Below are 22,146 nucleotides of genomic sequence, written 5' to 3' on the forward strand. Positions count from 1 at the left end.
ATGGTAGGCACTCAAAAAATACTTGCTGAATGAATGACCTGATAAAGAATTCGTGCTAAGACAGCAATAGCCACATGTAATGTTTACATGATATGAATTAATAGCAAAGTAAAACCAACTGCAGTATTTCAAGTTAATCCCCCCCCCCATAGGACTACTGAACTCTCCTGATTTATGTCATCAACAAAATGACCAATAAAAAATATTGATGCCTCCTGAATGGGCACTCAAAGTTTCTCTACTTTCTGGTAGCCCTGAAGATGGTGTTAGGGCTAGGTAGAGTCAGGGCTTTCCACAGAAATAAAATGCAAGAGTTTGATTACAACAAACAAACACACACAGACAATATATTGGACTCAGTGCCATCTTGGAAAAAAAGCCTCAGAGGTATCTTGTTTCTCAGAGGAAAACAAGACACATTATCATACAAAACCTTTTAGGCAATTTAGTAACAATTTCTTCTCAGTCTAGGGTACTGTTACAGCCCTGAAAAGTATAGTACTAGAGTCATCCCACCATTGTAAGACTGTTCCATCAAACCAATACAACTTGAGGCAGCAGTTATTCTCAAGGGCTATACACCTGCTGCTATAGACTTTGAAGAGAATCAGCAAGTCCAACCTCTTTCCCTGTAGAAAAGATCAGCTGTTGTTGCCTGAACCTGTAAGGTTTAGTCCAATCCTGCAAGGTTTCAAACGTGCACATGCCTACCTTCAAAGGGTAATAAGGCAAAGGAACTCTGCCCTGACACTGTCCCCACTAAAGAATCCAGCCTGGGGTTCTTAACCTTTAATCCGTGGTTCTTCCTTAAATTCTGGACTGTGTCTCAGGATCATCACTCAGGATTTACCATCATTTTTAACAACCAAAACATATAATTCTGATCCCCATTTCCCATCACCACCTAAAATATGTTTCTTGAGGGGAGGAACCTCTTCAAATTCTTAAATAGAGAGTCTTCTACTTCCAACCAAGACTAGCCCTCCTAACTAAAACAACAAAATGAATAAAATATATAAAACTATACAGTCTTCAAGGAACTGGATGTCAATGAAAGAAACTGATACAAAAATGGGTGAGCTCTACAACTGTCCCAGTTTACAAACTGAATAATTTACAGGATGCAAAAAAAAAAAAAAATGTAGTACAGGAAACCCAGGGGGAGCCCAGCAATCTTCCTGAGTTGAAGAGATGAAGCTGGGAGTCTGGGGAAGCACCAAAGTGACTGGGTTTGCAGGGCAGATTACCAGAGAAGAGATATGTACAGAGAAGGAACACTGAAAATCTGCAAAGCAGTCCCTTCTAAAGTCTTCAGCTGAATACTGATCAGCACTTGTGTGTGAGGAAACTACTAAGATCAGGGGAAAATCCACCCAAAAGGTTTAAAGGGAAAAATGCATCAGGGCTCACACAGGGCTGGGAAGAGTATCTGTTCCCATCAATCAGTGGGAAAAACCTCATTAGCTGCATGAAATCAGGAGGAGTACTCAGAGGGTTTTGCTTCAGTAGTGGGTTCAAATTAACCCGAAACTAAAAGCAACTCTGAGTAACAAAACTTTTAAGACTTGAAAGAATAAAATTGTTTCCAAGTAACTTAACTGCTTCACAGAACACAGCCCAGGGAGATTTATAGGAATACAAAATATCCAGTTACAATGTCTGATAGCCAATTAAAACTTAACAGGCTTGCAAAGAAGCAAGAAAATATGACCCACAATGAGAAAAATCAATGGACAGAAAAGGACCTAGAACTGACAGAGATAATAGAACTGGTAGACAAGGACATTAAAATAACTGCAAAGGAACTCTGCCCTGACACTGTCCCCACTATAGTTCATATGTTCAAAAAGCAACTATAGTTCATATGTTCAAAAAGCAAGAGGAAAGATTGATCATGTGAAGCAGAGACATGAAAAATATAAAAAAGAACCAAATTGAACATAAAATAAAAAGTACAATGTCTGACATGAAAAACACACTAGATGGGATTAACAGCAGATTTGATATTACACACACAAAAAAAATCAATGAACTTGAAGACATAGTAATAGAAATATCCAAAATGAAAAATGGAGAGAAAAAAGACTGTCAGAGGGGAAAAAAAGCTAACATAATAGCATCAGTAAGCTGTGTGACAATCTCAAGCACCCTGATATACATGTAAGGCAGAAGGAACAAAAAATATGTAATTCTATAATGGCCCCAAAATTTTCAGATTAGATGAAAAACTATAAACCCACGGATCCAAGAAGTCCAACTAACACTAACCAAAGAACATAAGAAATTAAACCAAGGCATACCATCATCAAAACCCATGATGAAAAATGGGTTTTTAATATATATATATATATACATATACACACACATATATATACATGTATACATATATGTGTGTATATGTATATATATGTGTGTGTATACATATATATATATCTTGAAAGGAGCCAGAGAAAAAAGACATGTCACATACAAAGGAAAATAAATTAAAATGACATTAAATTTCTTGCTAAAAACAATGCAGGCGAAAAGACAGCAGGGCAACATCTCTGAAGTACTGAGAAAAAGAAACTATTCTGAGAATTCTATACCCAGCAAAAATATCTTCCTAAATCAAAGGTGAAATAAAAGTCTTTTTCAGATACAAAAGCTGGGAAAAATTCACCAGCAGTGAACCTACACTATTTAAAAAAAAAAAAAATTGTTAAGGGAATTCCACAGATGGGGGAAAACAAGATAACCAATGGTAATAAGGATCTCCACAAAGGATTGATGAGCACCAGAAATGGTAACTAAGTGGGTAACTATACACAGCAACAGCACAAAGAACATGGAGAAATGAAAGTACACCTTATAATGCTCTTAAGAAAGTAGAAAAAGAACAGCAAGTTATACCCAGTGTAGGCACTTAAGGGAAAGACTAAAATTCAGAGAAGAAATAAATGAAATTTTAAAAAACAGAAAAATGATGGGAAAAAAAATCAATGAAACCAAAATCTGGTTCTTTGACATTAATAAAATTGACCATTTCTAGTTAAACTCAAAGGGGGGGGCACAAATTATCAATATCAGGAATAGAACAGGAGACACTGCTATAGATTATGCAGATATCAGAAGGATAATCAAGGAACCAACAAACAACTTTACACAAACAAACGAACTTTTCTGCAGGTTTGAACTTACTTCCCAATTAAAAATCTTAAAACTTAAAAAAAAATATCTTTATCAGTGAGGGAATGGCTGTGAGTTGATAACTGCTAAAGCTGACTTAAAAGCTGAGTGACAAAAAAAAAAAAAAAAAAAAAAAAAAAAAAAAAAAAAAAAAGCTGAGTGACGAAAAAAAATTAAAATTAAAAAAAGAAAAAAATAGCTGAGTGATGGTCCATGAGAGTTCATTATACTCATCTTTCTACTCTTTAATATGTATAAATTGTCCATAATGGAAAAGTTTTCTTAAATAAATAAAAGCCATCCATTTGCTAAAATATGGCACAAATGAACTTATCTATGAAACAGATTCAGAGACTTAGTGAATGGACTTGTGGTTGCCAAGGGGGAGGGGATGTGCGGGAGGGATGGATTGGGATTTTGGGATTAGCAGATGCAAACCATCATATACAGAATGGATAAACAAGGTCCTACTGTATAGCACAGGGAATTATATTCAATATCCTGTGGTAAACCAAAATGGAAAAAATATGAAAAGGAATGTGTATATATATATATATATATATATATATATGTACAATTGAATCACTTTGTTATACAGCAGAAATTAACCCAACACTGTAAATCAACTATACTTGAATTTAAAAAAAAATTCACCCATCTGAAGTGAAAATAAAAGAAAAATTTCAGATAGTCATTCCTGGCACCAAGGGATATGAATCTTTAAGACTCTGAGTCCCAAATCTACTGACTCAACCTATTATGTTCAGGTATTATCCATAAACTCTTACCCCTGGGTTTTGAATCTAACTCTTCTTCACTCTTGTCTTTCATCCATTGCCTAGAAATATAGATGTACTTCCCTACTTCTGTAAATTCTAAGTTTTCAATGTAGAATATATTTGCAGATAAATAAGCATGCTTTTTATATAATTTTAGAAAAAGAACTATCATTAAAATTCAATGTTTTCCTTAATTCCATATGCTCATAACTATTTAAAATCTTTTCCCCAATATCTCTTGACAGAGTTCAAATTAGTCCAAGATAGCTATATTTTCATCTCATCTTCTACAGGTAAAAACTGAACACAGCAAAAAAAAATACTCAAATTATTTTTAAATGAGCCATTACACATGGTGCACTGCCTACAACAATCTATGTTCATACTTTTCTAAATACAATTCTTGACCGTTTTATCTCATTACTCTTTTTATAAGTGTTATTTCTCTGAAATTTAACTTACTTTTTAAAGCAAAGTTCTTAAGTCTTACCAAATTTTACCAAAGATGAAATATTAAAAATACTTTAAGTAATTCAAATTAAAAGTTGCTCTAAAAGTCACCAATTATTATTCTCTATAAACATATTATACTTCATAGGAAATTACTAAGAATTCACTCTTCACATAAACTTTTAGTAAAACCCAGTGAGACAACTGCAACAGTTTACAGTTAAAACATATACATACCATAAATGTATAAATTTTAAAAACATGTACATATATAGAAAGCCCTTAACATTTTTATGACATCATGAAGATAAAAATCTATATAACATATTTCAAAATATATTACTTATCAAGATGAAAATACATATTAAATACTATTCTACCATTTACCCAATTCGATATTTAAAACATTAATATCAAACTTCTAAAATCCATTTAACTTACAGAAGTGTATCCGGTGGTTTGCTTGAGGGCATGTGCTTTCTAATCAAGTCAATTTCTAGATAATAAAAAACAAAGAAATTTTTCTTACCAATAGCACTGTATCATCATTCCTTCCAACTGTTGATATTAGCAGAGCTTTCAAAAGCTGGCTCTTAATAACAAAAATAAAATGAAACTAAGCATAAAAATCCATTCAAATGACAATTTTCTGCCACATACTTGTTTGGGTTCTTTTCGAACTGTTTTCAAAATGACTAAGACATTAAAATTTAGGATTTTTTAATGCTCCAATTTTAAATGGGTTTTCAGAAGATATACCTTCTGCCATCTGACTGCCACTGCAGAGCTCCTATTACTTGAATAAATCATATCTAGCTAGCATACTGAAGTCCCAATTCCACGGTGCATGACTGAGCCTTGATGTTATCTAAATAGCAAGCAGCTTATAGGCTATTGTGCTTAACCAAACCCTTCCTTGCATTTACAATGAACCTGATTTTTTTGTGTGAGTAAAAACAGCAGCACAGGACAAAGTGAAGCTATCAGGAATAAATCACACAAAATCTAATGCTAATTTTTGTGAAAGTTAACTCATTTTTTCACATTATGTAATTACTAAGAACCATTTAAGGTACAGTCTTAAATCTAGGGTTAAGAGTCAGATCTCATTTCCTAAAATAAGATGAGCTGGGCTTAACAAGCATAAAATCCCCACACCTAAGACATCTTTGCTTCAAACCTGAGTTTCGCATTAGCTGTAATAATATTATAGTATATGTGGAGGGTTTTCTTTGAGGATACTCAATGTATGTGCTTAGATTTCCAAAGTAGGTAATTTTATGAGGTGAACTAGGGAAAGATCTGCCACTCAAATAAAACCTCAAGCAAAGTAAATTCTGAATAAATATTTTTAATTTAATTTTTTACTTCTGTTGGTATTTGCCAACTTCAGGGAAACTGAAGTTAAAAAAATAAAATTAAAAATGTACTATTCAATATTTTCAAAACTAAATAAGTATTAAACATTCTCAAATGATATTTTTTATAAGTTTGGAACATGTACTCCTTAAGTTTTAAAAATTAAAACTGCACTAAAACTTTTGGGCCCCCTTGTATTGTTGAAAAACAAAATGAATCACCCCACTTTATTTTGTAGTTCTAGGTTTTTTCCTGAGAATTAAACATACCTATACATGTTAAATAAAGATTTGATAAACACACTTTTCAGAACCACAAAGCAAAGGGTGTTTTAAAGATTCTGAAGTATAAACAGCAAAGCCAGCATTCTGGATTATTTCATCAATATTTCAATCAATATTATTTCACTGTCAAATTTGTAGCATCCACAGCAATTAAGATGACCTTCTGCAATTCAAAAGCAGTTCTACCTTTACAACTGAAATATGCCCTATTAATATAAAATCCTAACTCTACTCACTGTCCAACCTTAATTTTAGTATTTATACAAATATTTGTGTAAAAAGAATGACAAACTCTCAATCTCCCAACAACAGTAACCAAACTGTGACAACTTTATGAGGGCAAAACTTAACACTTCAAGTCAGCTCCTAACAATAAGAATGACATAATATAATTTAATGAATACATGGAAATTTTACGAGGATACCAGCTAAATCTTAACAAAGCTCTACTCAATACCCATTTTATCACTTCCCATCTTGAACTTTCTCTTATAATACATGCTTTTGTTTCTGTGTTTAGGCTTAAGGAAGACCATTGTATCCAATATACACCAAACTAAAACTGTATTTACATTTGCAAAATGCAGTCTTTGTATAATTATTTTTTTGGTAAGTTATAAAACAATGTGATAGCTGTAACAAAATAAGTTATAATTAGGAAAGATAATGCAATTTTCTGTCTTAGGGTCAATTCAAGAACATTAAGAGTCATAACCTAACCTGTACTATAACATATGTGCATACATTTATATCACTTTTGTTATATACACTATTTAAAGAAAGAAATCAACCCATTTATTCAGAGAAACCCCATGTGGTAAGACTATCATTAGACAAAATAATGGCTTTTAGTATTACAGTCAATTGTATAGTATTTAATCAGTAAAAACTGGAAGAAGGTACGTTTGGACTGACAAATGGTATCTATGCTTTATTCTCATTATTTAAAAAAAGGAAATGAGTAAAAATATAATTTATATACAGCATAATTAAGTTTGCATAATTAATTAAGTTTGTCTACTTAATATGAATGAGATTTCTTTTCACTTATTCAAGTTACTTTGATCTTAAAACTTTTATACTTCCCCTTAAACCTTCCTCCTGTATGTGACTTTCTATAACTCCATACTCAAGGACTGAGAGTTATGAAAGCATTATAATTGCTAGATTGATTTCAAAATCTTACCATCTATTATGAAAAATGCTACAACAGACAACTGAAAGCAGTAGGAAGGCTCACTGTGATAAGACCAGTCCTAAAGAGTGAATATTCAAAACTGGCAGAACCAAAAAGGCCTCAAAAGAAAACTGGCACCCACCCCTAAGACAACCAAAGGATGAAAATATCTGTAAATTGGTGATGTAACTATCAGGGGTAACTGTGTCAGGATGGGAATGAGGGAGACTTTTGTGCTCTTTGAATGCTTTCACCATCTATGTGCAATAATATTTTTAAATAGTTAAAGAAAGAAAGGAAAGAAAGAAGACTGAGCATATGTACAGAATTCTAATTCTACCACACATGGCCAACTGTGGGCCTGAACTTGTAGGAACCTCCAGATGGTCTCTATCAGACCATTCCACTCTCTTTGCCTGGATGCACTCTTATTGTTATTTTACCCCAGACAAGGTACAGTAGCCATTTTGAAGGCTCCTTTAACAAACATATTTCAAGAAAGCTACAGTTAGCTATTTTTATTTTTCTGTCTCCTCCATATTTTGGCTCCACTGAGGAAAAGTACTAGCCAGTGATACAGCATAAGCAACAGCAAATTCTAAGTTATTTTATCAAACTAATTCATCTATAAGCATTAAGTGAGCATATATGACATGTTCACTACTATATTAGGAACAGTAGGAAATATACAACTTTATCCCAAAATACAAAAAAACAAAACAAAAACAAATGAAAAGAGTACACAACTCAAGAATCAGCTTCAACTTGTTCTTAAATGTTAATTAATTCAACATGAACTATTTTGCAACTTCCTTCACCCATCTTGGTTTCAACTTCTCCACTAAAATGAGACGGTTGTAATACTGGGTTGGCCAAAAAGTTTGTTCGGGTTTTCTGTAGCATTTTACAGAAAACCCGTACGAACTTTTTGGCCAACACAATAACTCATGATTTATTCCAACCATGAAAGTTTCTGAGCTACACAAGTATCGCCTGTGTATATAGCCTTCTCTTGCACTCTTTCACCACTAGGTGACGTTCCAACATTGGTAAGAAAAGAGGCTGACAGTTTTCAAAAGCCTTAGCAAGGCAATCACTGATCAAGAATGATTAAAGGTAAGAAATTTTATATAGTTTTTTTTTAGTACCAATGGAAATACTAATAAGAGAAAGTAGGAGTTGCCTATAATAGAACTTCTATTTCATGTGTCTCAATGGAAAAATAAGACATGGCAATAAACATAAAACATATGATAATGGGAGGGAAAGGCAGGTATATTATTCCCTTTATAAAGATTACTGCCAAATTCACAATCGACTGAAACTAGAATTTAGGGCTCTTACAATGCTGTAGAACCAGGGAGGGGGAAAACAGTAACAATTAAAGAGCACAGGATCCTATTAGAAAACAAGATGAGGTAAAGCATGAAATTATGTGATAAAACATTATTTGCCTATTAAATTGGCACACACACAAAGAGCACCTTTATACACTGCTGTTAAGAGTGCATCTGTACTAGCTTTTTGGAAAACCAACTGACAGTATACAAAAATTTAAACCTCCTACATACTTTGATCCAACAATCCCAATTAGAAATCCATGTCACATGTACCTATACATGTATGTTACCATTAACAGTTTCTTCAAATTCCTCTCTGCATTGTTAGACTTATGAAATAGACTATAAAAGTTTTGTGCTTTTTTTTTTTTTCTTTAGGGGTGAAAGTGGGTACCTACAAACAAACAAGCCTAGCTGAAACAAATGAGAGTATTTTAAAACACGCACAAAAGAAATTGTGTGCCATGGGCATTTAATACAATAGGAATTGATAAATCAAGAGTTCTAATAACAGGGTCCAGTGGTTAAGAATCCACCTTCCAATGCAGGGGACACGGGTTCGACCCCTGGTCAACCCTGGTTGGGGAACTAAGATCCCACATGCCGCAGGGCAACTAAGCCCACAAGCCACAACTAGAGAGTCCATGTGCCACAACTACTGAGCCTGTGTGCGCTGGAGCCCACGCACCGCAACGAAGATCCCGCGTGCCGCAACTAAGACCCAACGCAGCCTAATTAATTAATTAATTTTAAAAAGAGTTCTAATAACAACTGTATAAATAAACCAAATTGTTTGTTTGTGCCTAAGTCCCCAAACTAAAAGTTACACTTTTAGGGGTAAGGGATTAAGAGGTACAAATTATTACATATAAAGTAAGTTACAAGGGTATATTGTATAACATGGGGAATATAGCCAATATTTCATAATAACTATAAATGAAGTATAATCACTATATTGAATCACCATATTGTACATCTGTAACATATAATATTGTACATCAACTATACTTCAAATAAAAAAAAGTTACACTTTTCAGAGGTAAGGTAAGGGTTTTTGTTAAGCAATATATACATGAATGTTTCTTCCATTTTAATGCAAATTAGTGACTATTTCTTCTAAAATGTAATGCTATTAATCCAATCCCTAATAACTTGTTTGACATTTCAATCAGCAACTTAAAAGATGGTCTTTGAAATCTAAACATTCATTAATTCTAAGACTCGTATTTTCCACATTTTAGCATAGTTAAAATTGGGATGTAACTTATAGATGAAACCTTACTGCTGCAGTTGACAGGTAACCGTGGTGATACAGTGATCAATGCATGCACACATTCAAAGTTGGTGTCAACTGTTTATGGCATTGTCATTTCAGTTAAGTGCATTATTGGCAGTACAATGCTGAGTTTAAATTGATTATTAAAAATATTCAAAAAGATTACACTGTAGTTGCATATTGAAACAAAAAGTAATCGTTTGCACAGAAAAGTATCAAAATAGAGCAGCAGAGTGGAAAGGAAGAACTAGGATCATCAGAAGGGGTGGGGGGATAGGGAAGAGTAGAGAAGGGAAAAAAAAAAAAGAGGGAAGAACAGAAGAACCTTCCGGAGAATTATACTTCTAAATCTTCAGTATGTTAAGGAGTCGCACATAGACTACAGATATGTTCATTTTTCTTATAACAACAAACTCCAAAATAATTTTTCTTCACTAACTCAGCATATGTCGCTTCAGGATTATTGTATTATGCTTACAATAAAACAAAATTAGTTTTACTCATGATCTATACTACAGTATGGTTCACATTTCATTTTTCCAAACATTATAAAGGCTCAACCTCAAAGAAGCACAAAATCACCAGGAAACCATTCGGTACAAAAAGTACAATCCTGCAAATTTCCAATTACAACTGATAGGCACTTGGATCAGCTTTTTTCAATTACGTGAATTTTTCTCCACTTTACTCCTTTTTCCCCAATTTGAAACCTACTCATGCTGATTCTGCAGAGAAAGGAAGTATAAAGGCCTTAACATCCTCATTCAGCAAATATTTCAATAATACAGAACTTTAAATTGCTATTGAAGAGGATAATGGCCTTACTCATGGTACAACCATCACAGAAATCTAAACTTCCTCATTTCCTATGGTCATTCTATAATCCACTATTCAGGATTAAAAAAAAAAAAATCAATGTATTTGGGTACTATGTCAACCGTAATAATAGTGACTGACATTTGTAAAGGGATTTTTAGTTTACAAAAAATTATCTATTTACCAGTTTTCAATCAATACTGTCTTTTAAAAACAAAAACAAATAATCTTCACTTAACTAAGATTAGCATTTTTCACTTTCCCTAGAAAGTCAAGCACGGGGTGACTTTATACCGAAAAGCCTTACCAACAAATTAATGCAGACAGCACCATCCATTTTCCAAAAATGCATTTGAAAGCAGCATGTACTTGAAATACATGCTTTCATACAGAAAACAGCGTAGGTTCCTAAGACAGCCCGCAAATGACCTTTTTACCTCTCACAATGCTGCTGAATTCTACTTCATATTACACTAGCCTGGGTGTTGAGGCAGGTAGCCAGGTTACCAAGCCTCTACTTCCTCTGTCCACTTCTTAATTATTAATATTCCCCAAGCCTCTACTTCCTCTGCCTACTTCTTAACTATTAATTACTCCATGCTTCTCTCTCTGTAACAATATCATGGGCAAAGGGTGGCACCACTGGCCCATCTACAGTGGCAACCACCAATCAGTATTGTCAGCACTGCTCTCTCAGGAGCTCCAGACCCACGGATTCAAACATCTGCGGTCCATGTTTGCAGACAGCTAAATTCAAATGGCTTGTTTCAACTTTCTTCCAAAAACCTGCTCTCCCACCTGCTGCTGCCACTTACCAATTCCCTCTACTCCTTTAACGAACAGGACTTGCCTAAAAAGCCATGCCAGGAAATTGGAAGTCATCCTAGACTCCTTCCTATCCCACACCTTCTACATCCATCTGGGCACTAAGTCTTATCATTCCTACCTTTCTCAAACCCACCTCACCCCACCCTATCTGCACTGGCATGCCTCACCTTGGGTCCTGATCCCCTCTCCAGTCTCCCTCATTCTAATCAATATACGAACCTGATGTGATCATTTCTCTCTGCTTAAAATTTCAAGAGCTTCCTATTGTCTGCAGCAGCATTTCCCAACTGGTACAAGTCCCTCCAAAATAAAAAAATTTTAAAGGCATTGACTGCTCATATAAATTGAAGAAAAGTACTACATTAAACAAAGTTAAGTAGCCCTCTTACCAGCAAGACTTTGGAAAGTCTTACAACACACAATACTATTATGTGTTTGCCTACCAGGGGAAACTGGGGCAAAAGAGAGACCCAATTGGGCTCCAAGGACAAAGTCACAACTAATTGGGAGACACATAAAATCCTTCAGAACCTGGCCCTGCCTAGTTGTCAACACCACCTTCCATTCATCAATGGTTATTATTCACCTCCTACAAACCTTACATCCCATCTGTACAGAATACAACTTGCAGTTCCTCAAAGAGCCCTACTGATTCCTGATTCCATTCTTTTATATACATCGTTCCTTCTGCTAAGAATGCCGTTCCCTAACTTAGGCTGGCTGAAGAGCTCATGCTGCTCCTTGCAGCCCCTGGTCAATTATCTCCTCTACTAAGCTTTGATTGTCCCTTCCACCCCGCAGCAGACTTGTCCCACCTCTGTCCCTCCTCTACACGTGTCAGAGCAGTCAGCACTTGTCTCACAATATTGGGCTTACAGACTAAAAACAGACTTAAAGTTGGGAAGCAGGCCAGCATCCAGCAACATAGCTGACTGAATCAGACAGGGCAAGACAGGAGGTGAATGTGAGGAAGGGGTAAAATCTTTCCTTTTTCAGGGCAAAATTTCACAACAAAGTAAATTTTGTTTTTGCCCTGCTCCCACATCTCATCCCTATGACCCTTTCCCTTTCCTGACTCTCCCAATACCCTCTCCCCAGGTCCTTAGTGACCTCACCTAACCCTATACAACTGCCACCACAAGACTATGCTCATCAGTATCAACTACTTCCTCGTCCAGTTCATCAAGAGTTATTCTTGGGGCTTCCCTGGTGGCGCAGTGGTTGAGAGTCCACCTGCTGATGCAGGGGACACGGGTTCGTGCCCCGGTCCAGGAGGATCCCACATGCTGTGGAGTGGGTGGGCCCGTGAGCCATGGCCGCTGAGCCTGCACGTCCAGAGCCTGCGCTCCGCAACAGAAGAGGCCACAACAGTGAGAGGCCCGCGCACACCGCCAAAAAAAAGAGTTATTCTGTTCAGAAGTTAATACATAAATGGGTTACAGCTTCTCAAAGCTGGCAAATCTCGGACGAATCTCTAGGCAACTATTTATTTATTTATTTTGGGCTGCACCATGAGGCATGTAGGATCTTAGTTCCCTGACCAGGGGTTGAACCCGTGCCCCCCTGCAGTGGAAGCATGGAGTCCTAAACACTGGACAGCCAGAGAAGTCCCCAAAATATTTTTTCTTTAAGCATGAAGGAGATACAGGGAGTGGGCATTACAGTTCTACCACTCAGAAAGGCTGGCCCATAAAAATCTGGGAGTCCTCCTAACTGAGTCTCCCTGCTGCCCAGGAGCAGCAGTGGGCACTAGTGGCAGAGACAGATGGAGCTGGTGCTATGGCAATCCTACGGATCACCCATTCTTTTTGGATTGAAAAGTTTTATTTGTTCTAAAGACCAGTGATGGTCAATTTTTCATTATTATGGACAGAAAGTCTCACCAACATGGTCACCGATGAACTTAAAACAGTGCCTCTATCCTAACCAAGTAATATCTTAAAATCCAATCCTAGACCATTGTTTGATTTACGAAAAGGCAAATTGAGAAAACCAAGATGTTGCCCAAGTACCCTTAATATTTCAAAATAAATCTGTAAATATTAAATTAGCATTCTAGAAAGAATCAGTATGGTTTATCACTACTTCCTATTTCATAAAAAATCATTTGTTAGAATGTCATTGTCTACACGTGCCAAGTACGTGCTAAATGTTGGAGATTACAAAGATTAAATTTCTAACCTCAAGAAGCCAAACCTAGGCTAGACAAGTAAGCAAACATATCAAAGCAGTTGCACACTGCAGGAAAGTAAGTACCGTGCAAGCACTGGGAGCAGGGAGAGGCACGGAGAGGGAGGAAGAGGCAGGCAAGGGACAGAAAAGTCTTCAGAAGAACTCTCCCTTGATCTAAGACCTGACGGGTATGAAGTTCATCAAGCAAACAAGCAGTAAAAAGGGGAAATAAGAGAGAGATGGAATCCAAGTAGATGAATTACCATATGCAGAAGTGCTAAGGTGAGAAATCCCAGAAAGTGTCAGGAATACAAGTTACTTGAACTAGCTGGAGCACAGGATGGCCTCTGGGGAATGACTGGAAATGGAGCTAAAAAAGATGGAACAGAATCAAGTTATGATGAAAGACCTTGTTTGATAAAGATATGGATTAACTTGTACGTGATGGAGATACTGAACTTTTCTGAACTGAAAGAGACCCAAGGACATGCCAAGGGGCCACATTCCCAAAGAATACAATGGGAGTGGTGTGCAAAGCAGCAGTGCTGTGTTCCCTTGCTAGACTGTTTACCTCAAAGAAGGCAGAACTCACTCATCAACATATACCCAGCATCTAGCCCTGTGCTTGGCACAGACAGGAACTAAAAAAGTATCCAATAGTTAGATGTGCCAACACAATCTTAGGGCTCAACTAAGAGGCCCTAACCCAGCCTCCTTCCTTACTGCCTATAAAACTCACAACTCGGGCTTCCCTGGTGGCGCAGTGGTTGAGAGTCCGCCTGCCGATGCAGGGGTCACGGGTTCGTGCCCTGGTCCGGGAAGATCCCACATGCCGCGGAGCAACTAAGCCCGTGAGCCATGGCCGCTGGGCCTGCGCGTCCGGAGCCTGTGCTCCGCAACGGGAGAGGCCACAGCAGTGAGAGGCCCGCATACCACAAAAAAAAAAAAAAAAAAAAAAAACCTCACAACTCTTATGCACTACAACAATTGGTAATTGCCACAACCTTTAAAGTAACATGGGGAAAGGTATGGGCTGCACCAGAGATTAGAAAGGATTTTGGGAAAACACACATTAACATGCTTTTGAACCTGACAAAATTAATCAGCTTTTCTACTCTTCTCACCATAAAACTGAACAGAAAACAACTGTAGATTAGCTCAAAATTATTCATCACCAACTAACTCTAAGACAGTGGTGATAACTATAAAAAGTATATTTTTATATAGGACCCATGGAATAAAAATCTATTTTAACTAACAATTTGCTAGACTAGTCTTTCAAGTAATTAAGTGCTATGCAGGCTACTAGCCTGCAGTACTTTACATTTCACTTAGTAAACTGAATTATATTATGATAATTAGCATGTAAGTAAGAACTCCATTCAGGTGCTTGGGAAAACAATAAGGAAAAAATATTTGGTCTACAAAGAACGAGTGACTAAATTTAATCAATCCAAAGGCCAGAGAAGTAAAACAAAATTTCAAGACTTCTTTTTAAAGAAAAGATGCAGGCTTCCCTGGTGGCGCAGTGGTTGAGAGTCCGCCTGCCGATGCAGGGGATACGGGTTCGTGCCCCGGTCCGGGAAGATCCCACATGCCGCGGAGCAGCTAGGCCCATGAGCCATGGCTGCTGAGCCTGCGCGTCCGGAGCCTGTGCTCCGCAACAGGAGAGGCCACAACAGTGAGAGGCCCACTTACCGCAACGAAGAGTAGCCCCCACTCGCCGCAACTAGAGAAAGCCGGCGAGCAGCAACAAAGACACAACACAGCCAGAACAAAAAAAAAAAAAAAAAAAAAAAAAAAAAACAAACAAACAAAAAACATTGATAGTAGCTGAATATCCACCTAGAATTATAAAAAGTACCAACAGTGCCCCAATAATCCCAACTTTATTACTTAGCCCTTTAATTACGCTAGCTTTTTGTGTGGTATAAAACACTCAGTATAACCCTAGGGAAATAGCAGATTTTCCTGAACACCTTATTTCTTTCTCCATTATTCACACTGTGGAATCACATCACATATGGATTTAATTACAATTCAACTATCTGTGCTGCAAGAAAAAGGAAAAACAAGAGAGAAAAATACTCTAAATAATGGCAGCAGGATGCTTGCCCTCACATCCTTGTCCCAGAGTGAGCATGCAACAGAGACTAAGTCTGGTGTTCCTTGGTCAATCCAAAGCACATAACCAATCATGATTCCAGAAAAAAGTAACCTATACTGAGAGATGAAGAAAAAACTAGCTGTGAGAATTGAAAAACCGTATGTCAGTTAACCAGTTTTCAAACTGGTGCCTTCCTAAATGACTTTTTCATGGGTAATTTTGAATACACAGGATTTTTACCTTAAATGAGAATGTAGGCCCAAAGCCCCTACATAAAAGGAGATTTCATTTTACTCACCTGTTTAGATCATAAAGAATTAGGAACCAAAATACTTGTATTTTATATATCAAAGTAAGTTACTAACATATTTTTCATCCTACTTTACAAATAGGAAAAATAGAGCAATAGGGATGCTGTAAAGAAGCCATGCTAGACACATACATGGGAGCTGTGCCATGACTTATTTTAAAATAAACTAAAAATGTAATAGAAGTCTGTCAAGTGATCAAAATCAATCCTTTAAAGTTGGTTCTCAATAAGAAAACAAAAAACCCCACAAAACATACATCAGGTTTTGAGATGTGCCATTACTACAGAGTACAGAGTACAAACTAAAGACAAGGGTGAAAAGAACACCCAACTAATAGAAAGCTTCTTCTTTACCAACATGCTGTCACTTACCTCTCCAGACATCAGTTTCCTTTTCTATAAAAAGAAGCGGCTAGTCTAAATAACCTACAACCACTCAGCATCATTATTTTCCAAACTCATACCTCCTTATTTCAATGTCCAACTCATAAATTCCTTTGTGAAAAAAATAAACAACAAAAATAGGAGTCAATTAATCTAGCTTGCTATCACTGAGGCAGACCTGTCTTTCACCTCATCACCCAACAACAGATATAAATAACTTTTATTAATAATTTCTGAGAAAGATTATATAGATATCAGCGTGTTCCACATCATGTAATCAAGAAATTCTACTTTACAGTTAACTCACTTTTCCTGGAAATTATGCTTCTAATCTAACTAGTATCTGAGTGTCACTGGATATATATATATATTTTTTGGCCATGCTGTGCTGCTTGTGGGAATCTTAGTTCCCTGACCAGGGATCGAACCCGGGCCCCGGGCAGTGGAAGCTCAGAGTCCTAACCACTGTACCTCCAGGGAATTCCCTCAACGGGTTATTTAAAAGCAAGATCCACAGTGAGTAAGTGAAAGAGTCAACAGAGAGAAATTTTGATTAAGAGATTAATTACAAAAAAAAAGAGATTAATTACAACTCACTTCATTCATCCCATCTTACATACAAAAAAACAGACTTCAAACACAGGGTACTACTTTCTTCCTGCCTTCTCAGCTCATAGTAGCATTAGTGGCCTTTGGTGATAGATAAGGTAAAAGATGCATTTTCACCTGTAACTTCAAAGATACGTGCCTCTGGGAAGCTCCATTTTCATAAACCTATGTGGACCCTTCCCTTGGGGAGACACATACATAAGGTACATAAGTCCTTTTTTAATTTGGACAGTCTCAAAGTTTGCTATTTGAGTTAATAATTTACCATCTTAGACCTAGCAAAGGCCCCAATACAAGCCTGTGGGTTGAAGATATTACAAGGTCTGGTGCTGGGATAGCTCTCTGGACAGGTGGTCTATGGAAACTTCAGCAATCCTCATCCTCAACTTTTCTCTGTCTCAGATAATTGATTATCTGGACAGCTCTCCCATTCCTTCATTCCACTTTTCTCCCTTCTTACTGAGGACCGAAAAATCATTTTCAACTCACCATTATAACAGTGATCGTTTTTTCCAGTTACCATTTATTCATAACATTTCACATTACCTCTATTTTTAATCTTACTAATACAAATGTTTTTAACTCAATTTTTGTAATTACTAGTTACCATTAACTTCAGGACGTTCCACCTTGTAACTGATACATACTTTTCTCCAGATTAAATAAGTCTAGAACCTTTTACTTTTTAACCTAAATATGTAGCCCAATCCTGATCCTCTCTCATTTCTCTACTCTCAAAATATGAAGATCAACAACATTAAAGTAAGACTGTAAATGATCATTTCCTTGCTTCTTGCTTGTTACCTGGACTAGTTAAGTGGGTTAATTAGAATACGGTTTTGATGACTACAGATTTACTCTCTCCAACAGGCCAGTTGGCTTCATTTCACACAGAAAAACTATGTTCTAAAACCAAAGACTAAATCCCATCAGCTAACTCTTAGATCCAGATTTAACCAGATGAGCTACAGAGCACATTCAGAACACATTCCATCACTGGAACAAACCTTCTGGTTATGTATCAGGTAGATGTCAGACACTAGATTATCTTCCTTTAGCATACCACTGTGAGTTGTTTTAAGAATGTTGTCTTCAGTTAGTGATAAGCTACTAACTCCTATTCAACTTAGGGTTCGTTCACAAGGTCCCCTGCTTAGGTTACCCAGTATACCAGGGAACAAAAGCCAGCTTTAGATGAACCAAGTAATCAATATCATTTTGAAATTCTACTTCCGTCTTCTAAGATTTTAGAAACTACAACCACCACCTCATTGTCATTCACAAGCATGAAGTTCCTATTTCCACCATCACCTAGACCAGTGGGAAGAAATACAAAAACTAAAGACAAAACTCCACAGCATGCCCCATTATCATTCATCACTGCCCATTTCCTAGGACTACTATCCATTTTAGCAATAAAGTATATTCACATTTAAAACCTCATATTCACAGTGGTTACAAAACCACCATGCAAAACAAGCACAGCCCTGATTCAGTATATGGAATGGAAGGGGGAAAGGAATATTTACTACGTGCCAGGAAGAGTGCTCCTTTCTTTACATATGCTCTCAGCTGATCCTCAAAACTCTCTGATGTAAGTACTAGTATTCTCCTTTGTTAGTTAAAAAGAAGAAAGAAAAAGCAGAACAGGGAAGTTAAGCAACAGTATAAGGGACTTGCAACACAACCAGATTCCTAGCTCTATGTTACTGTATGTGACACAGTGGTTTCTATTTCTAGGTTTACCAGATTAGCTGCATGTGACTTTGAGCAACTTAACATCTCTGAACCTCAGTTTCCCCATCTGTAAAATGGGGTTTAAATGAGACAATTCACATCATGTTTAATTCAAAGCATAGTATACAGTAAGCTTACTCAATAACTATCAGCACTGGTCAAAGTCAATAGCTAGTTAAGAAAGTCAGATCAAACTCAGGTCTGATTCCCAAGTTCATGCTTCGTCTACTACAATATTCTATAGCTGCAAACACACATTATTATCCACATAAGAATCCATACTCGAAATATAACAGATGGGAAACTGATGTTACCTAAATGAAATAACTATTTAGGGCTAACTAAACCAACGGAAGGATTTTAGCTCTAATAACTAATAAGCAGAACCAAGTAGAAAACTCATCAGAAAATACTGTTCAGACATTCAGGTTATAGAGTTTTGTTTTAACTACTGTGAAACTATTTTCCTATCTATATAGGAATTTATCCTATTTATCTCAAATCAGTTGTAAATTAAAACTTTAACAACCAAAGCTACCCCAAATAAAGCTTCCCGGTCAGCCTGGACGAAGAACTCTGCCCTCTTACTACATTATTTGAACACAGAATCAAAGTGAAGCCTGTCAACTTTATTTTCAAAGTAAATTGCTACTTAATATTTTTATTTTTTTATAATTGTACTACTTAGGAAGTAACGCAACCAACCAATGTCAACATACTTCCTATCCAACCTCCTGACCAAAAACAGGCTTTGCTGTTCTAATAATGTTCAAAAATCTCACTTAGCCATCTCACCCTCATCTGCTGTAATGGTGGATAATGCAAAAACAAGGATAGCAGCAAAAGTAAACTTTCATAACAATTATTAATAATAGGCTTACTATTTCAAGCAACTTCCAGGAACTGACTTGCCTTTTAAAAGGGTCGCTAAACCAGAATGAGATGCCCGCATACATTTATTTTGGCAACTGTAGCCTATTCAGCAAAGCAACAATCCTCCTAAGAAAAGAATACCACATATATTCCAGTGAAACAAAATTATAATAAATGTGCCTTGGTACTAAAAGGCTGAATTCTAAGCAAAGGTAGAGCATTTTTAACTAAGTAATCGCCCTTCAAAAGACAATCGGGGGGGAGGGGGGAGAAAAAAAAAAAAAAGACAATCAAATCAGAACACCTTCACTTTAGCAACAAAGTCTTTAGAAAAGTGTTCATTTTGCAATAATCTTTGTTTTTTTTCTGTTTTTTTTTGCGGTACGCAGGCCTCTCACTGTTGTGGCCTCTCCCGTTGTGGAGCACAGGCTCCGGAAGTGCAGGCTCAGCGGCCGTGGCTCACGGGCCCAGCCGCTCCGCAGCATGTGCGATCTTCCCGGACCGGGGCACGAACCCGTGTCCCCTGCATCGGCAGGCGGACTCTCAACCACTGCGCCACCAGGGAAGCCGTGCAATAATCTTAAACGTCCCTGCATTTCTTAGATTTTAAAAAAATTCGAACTTCCTGATTCATAGATCTAAAATAGTCATTACATACATAAACGTTCTACTCATTTCGTTTGGAATCCTGTAGGAAACATAGGTTTCTGTTTCTAGGTTTACAACTCCATACCCATTCATTTTGCACTAATGTATCCACTAAATATAGCTCTAAAACACTGATGAAAAAGTAGTTAATTATCATGAGTGATTCATACCTCCTATGTCCAGACACCAAAATCCAAGGATGTTTTTGTCAGATCTGTGGGAAGAGGAAATGATAAACACCTGTTCACAAAAGCTTTCCAAACTGGGAAGCTCTGAATTACTACTGTCAATCCCCAGATTCCCTCCGCTCCCCCTCCCCCCGCCCCCCGCAAAAAAAAAAAGAGGTCACATATCCACCAGAACCTAACTTTGCGAAAGATGTGGGGAGAAGTCTCTAAAGAGAACGACCATGGAGGTACTTGAGAAAGGGCCCTGGGTTTTTCTAGAGTCAAAATGAGAGGCCTTAAGCAAGTCATAAGTCACTTTTCCTCTCTGGGCCTCAATGAGCTTAATGCGGTGACTGGCCAGGAGCTCCACTACTCCGTGGCTAAGGACGAAATGAAGATTCCTCAGTCAGCACCCGCACAAACCCATCAAGCGCCCTGTCAATACCCCTACCTTCGACCTCACCATCTCCCGGACTTTCTGAAAGGGCTGGACCACCATCTCACTCCCAAACCCAACACACTCGCCTTACCCGCAAGCGGCGTGTCCCAACCAGGCCTTCACACCCACAACGTGGTGCCCTCCTCCGCGCCTCACCTGTCCCAGACAGACATTCCGCAGTCTTAACGCTCCTTTCCCCACCCCACACATACCTTCCCCGAGAAGTGATGCCCAATTCCGGCTCGAAGAGGCCGACCACGAGTTCACCTGGTACCCGCCACCCCCGACAATACCATTCACCTCCTCCAACCTCCCACCGGTTCCACGCCCTGCTCACCCAGCCCTCCGACGCCTCGGGGAAGCCAGGGCCACTCACCCGGCAACGCCGCGCCGTCTCCTCGGCGGCCTCCGGGCCGGAGCAGCCGAAGGGCCGCGCAGGGCCGGGGCCCACCGCTGTCGCCGCCGCCGCCGCCTCGCCTCAGCCCAGCCCCATCGCCCTCGGCCGGCGCTGGCGGCCGCGGGTCGCTCGAGCTCGAGGCGCCGCCGCCGCCGCGCGCTGCGGCTCGGGGTGAGGGGAGGGAGGCACCGCGGCGGGGCCCGGGCCGAGCCGGGCGCAGCGGAGTCCGCGCTCTCCTCCTCGGCGCCCGCGGCGGCGGCGTGTAGCCAGAGCAGGGGGAGAACAAGGGCGTGCAGCAGGGGGAGGTAGGCAGGGGAGGGGGGCGTTCTGCACTCCGAAACGGCCTCCCGCCGCCAACGACGTAGCGAACCCCCCCTCCCCTCCGCGGTGGCGCCTGGATCACGCTGCGGGGAGAGCCGGCGGGCTGTGGGGGAGCGCGCGCGGCGAGCTCGGGATTCCCGAGCCGGATGTGAGGTCACGTGATTGCCTCATCCAGCGCTGAAGTCGGAGGGGCGCAGAGGGGAAGTCGGGAGGGGGGGGTGGGCGGGGCGATGGGGAGCCCCCGCCCACCTCCTCCCGTTTGGTTCCGTCCCCCCAGGCAGGAGGAGAAAAAGAGTGAGGGAGGGCACTACAGAGGAGCTGGCTGTTGGAGAGGGCGTGTTCCTAACGGAGGACTGCATTTTTTTGGCGGGAGGAGGTGGAATTTGCCATCCTGGCCGTGCAGACCAGATCATAGTCCAAATCCCCATTTTATGAACAGGGAAACTGAGTCGCAGTGAAGGGCCTAGCTTAACTTGCGCAGAGTCAAGGTCACAGAGGTAGCTTG

General features: G+C 38.7%; 1 protein-coding gene across 8 annotated transcripts in view; it reads right to left on the reverse strand.

Moving 5' to 3' along the window:
* ATP13A3 (ATPase 13A3) overlaps window positions 1-21,395 on the reverse strand; it is a 79,056-nt gene extending 57,661 nt beyond the window's left edge. For 4 of the 8 annotated variants that reach the window (XR_010840722.1, XR_010840721.1, XM_059063845.2 and 1 more), the window contains exons 1-3: window positions 21,300-21,395; window positions 20,488-20,531; window positions 4,839-4,893 (exon numbers count right to left, since the gene is read on the reverse strand). The gene's annotated coding sequence lies outside the window, so the exon portion shown is untranslated. Of the gene's footprint in view, window positions 1-4,838; window positions 4,894-13,912; window positions 14,020-15,347; window positions 15,379-20,487; window positions 20,532-21,014; window positions 21,080-21,260; window positions 21,278-21,299 lie in introns of those variants that run through there. The other 4 variants (XM_067034249.1, XM_067034252.1, XM_067034251.1 and 1 more) reach the window with 4 other exon arrangements.
* Window positions 21,396-22,146: the final 751 nt, after the last annotated feature.

The sequence above is a fragment of the Kogia breviceps genome, chromosome 5 (assembly GCF_026419965.1).
Source record: "Kogia breviceps isolate mKogBre1 chromosome 5, mKogBre1 haplotype 1, whole genome shotgun sequence".
NCBI lineage: Eukaryota > Metazoa > Chordata > Mammalia > Artiodactyla > Physeteridae > Kogia > Kogia breviceps.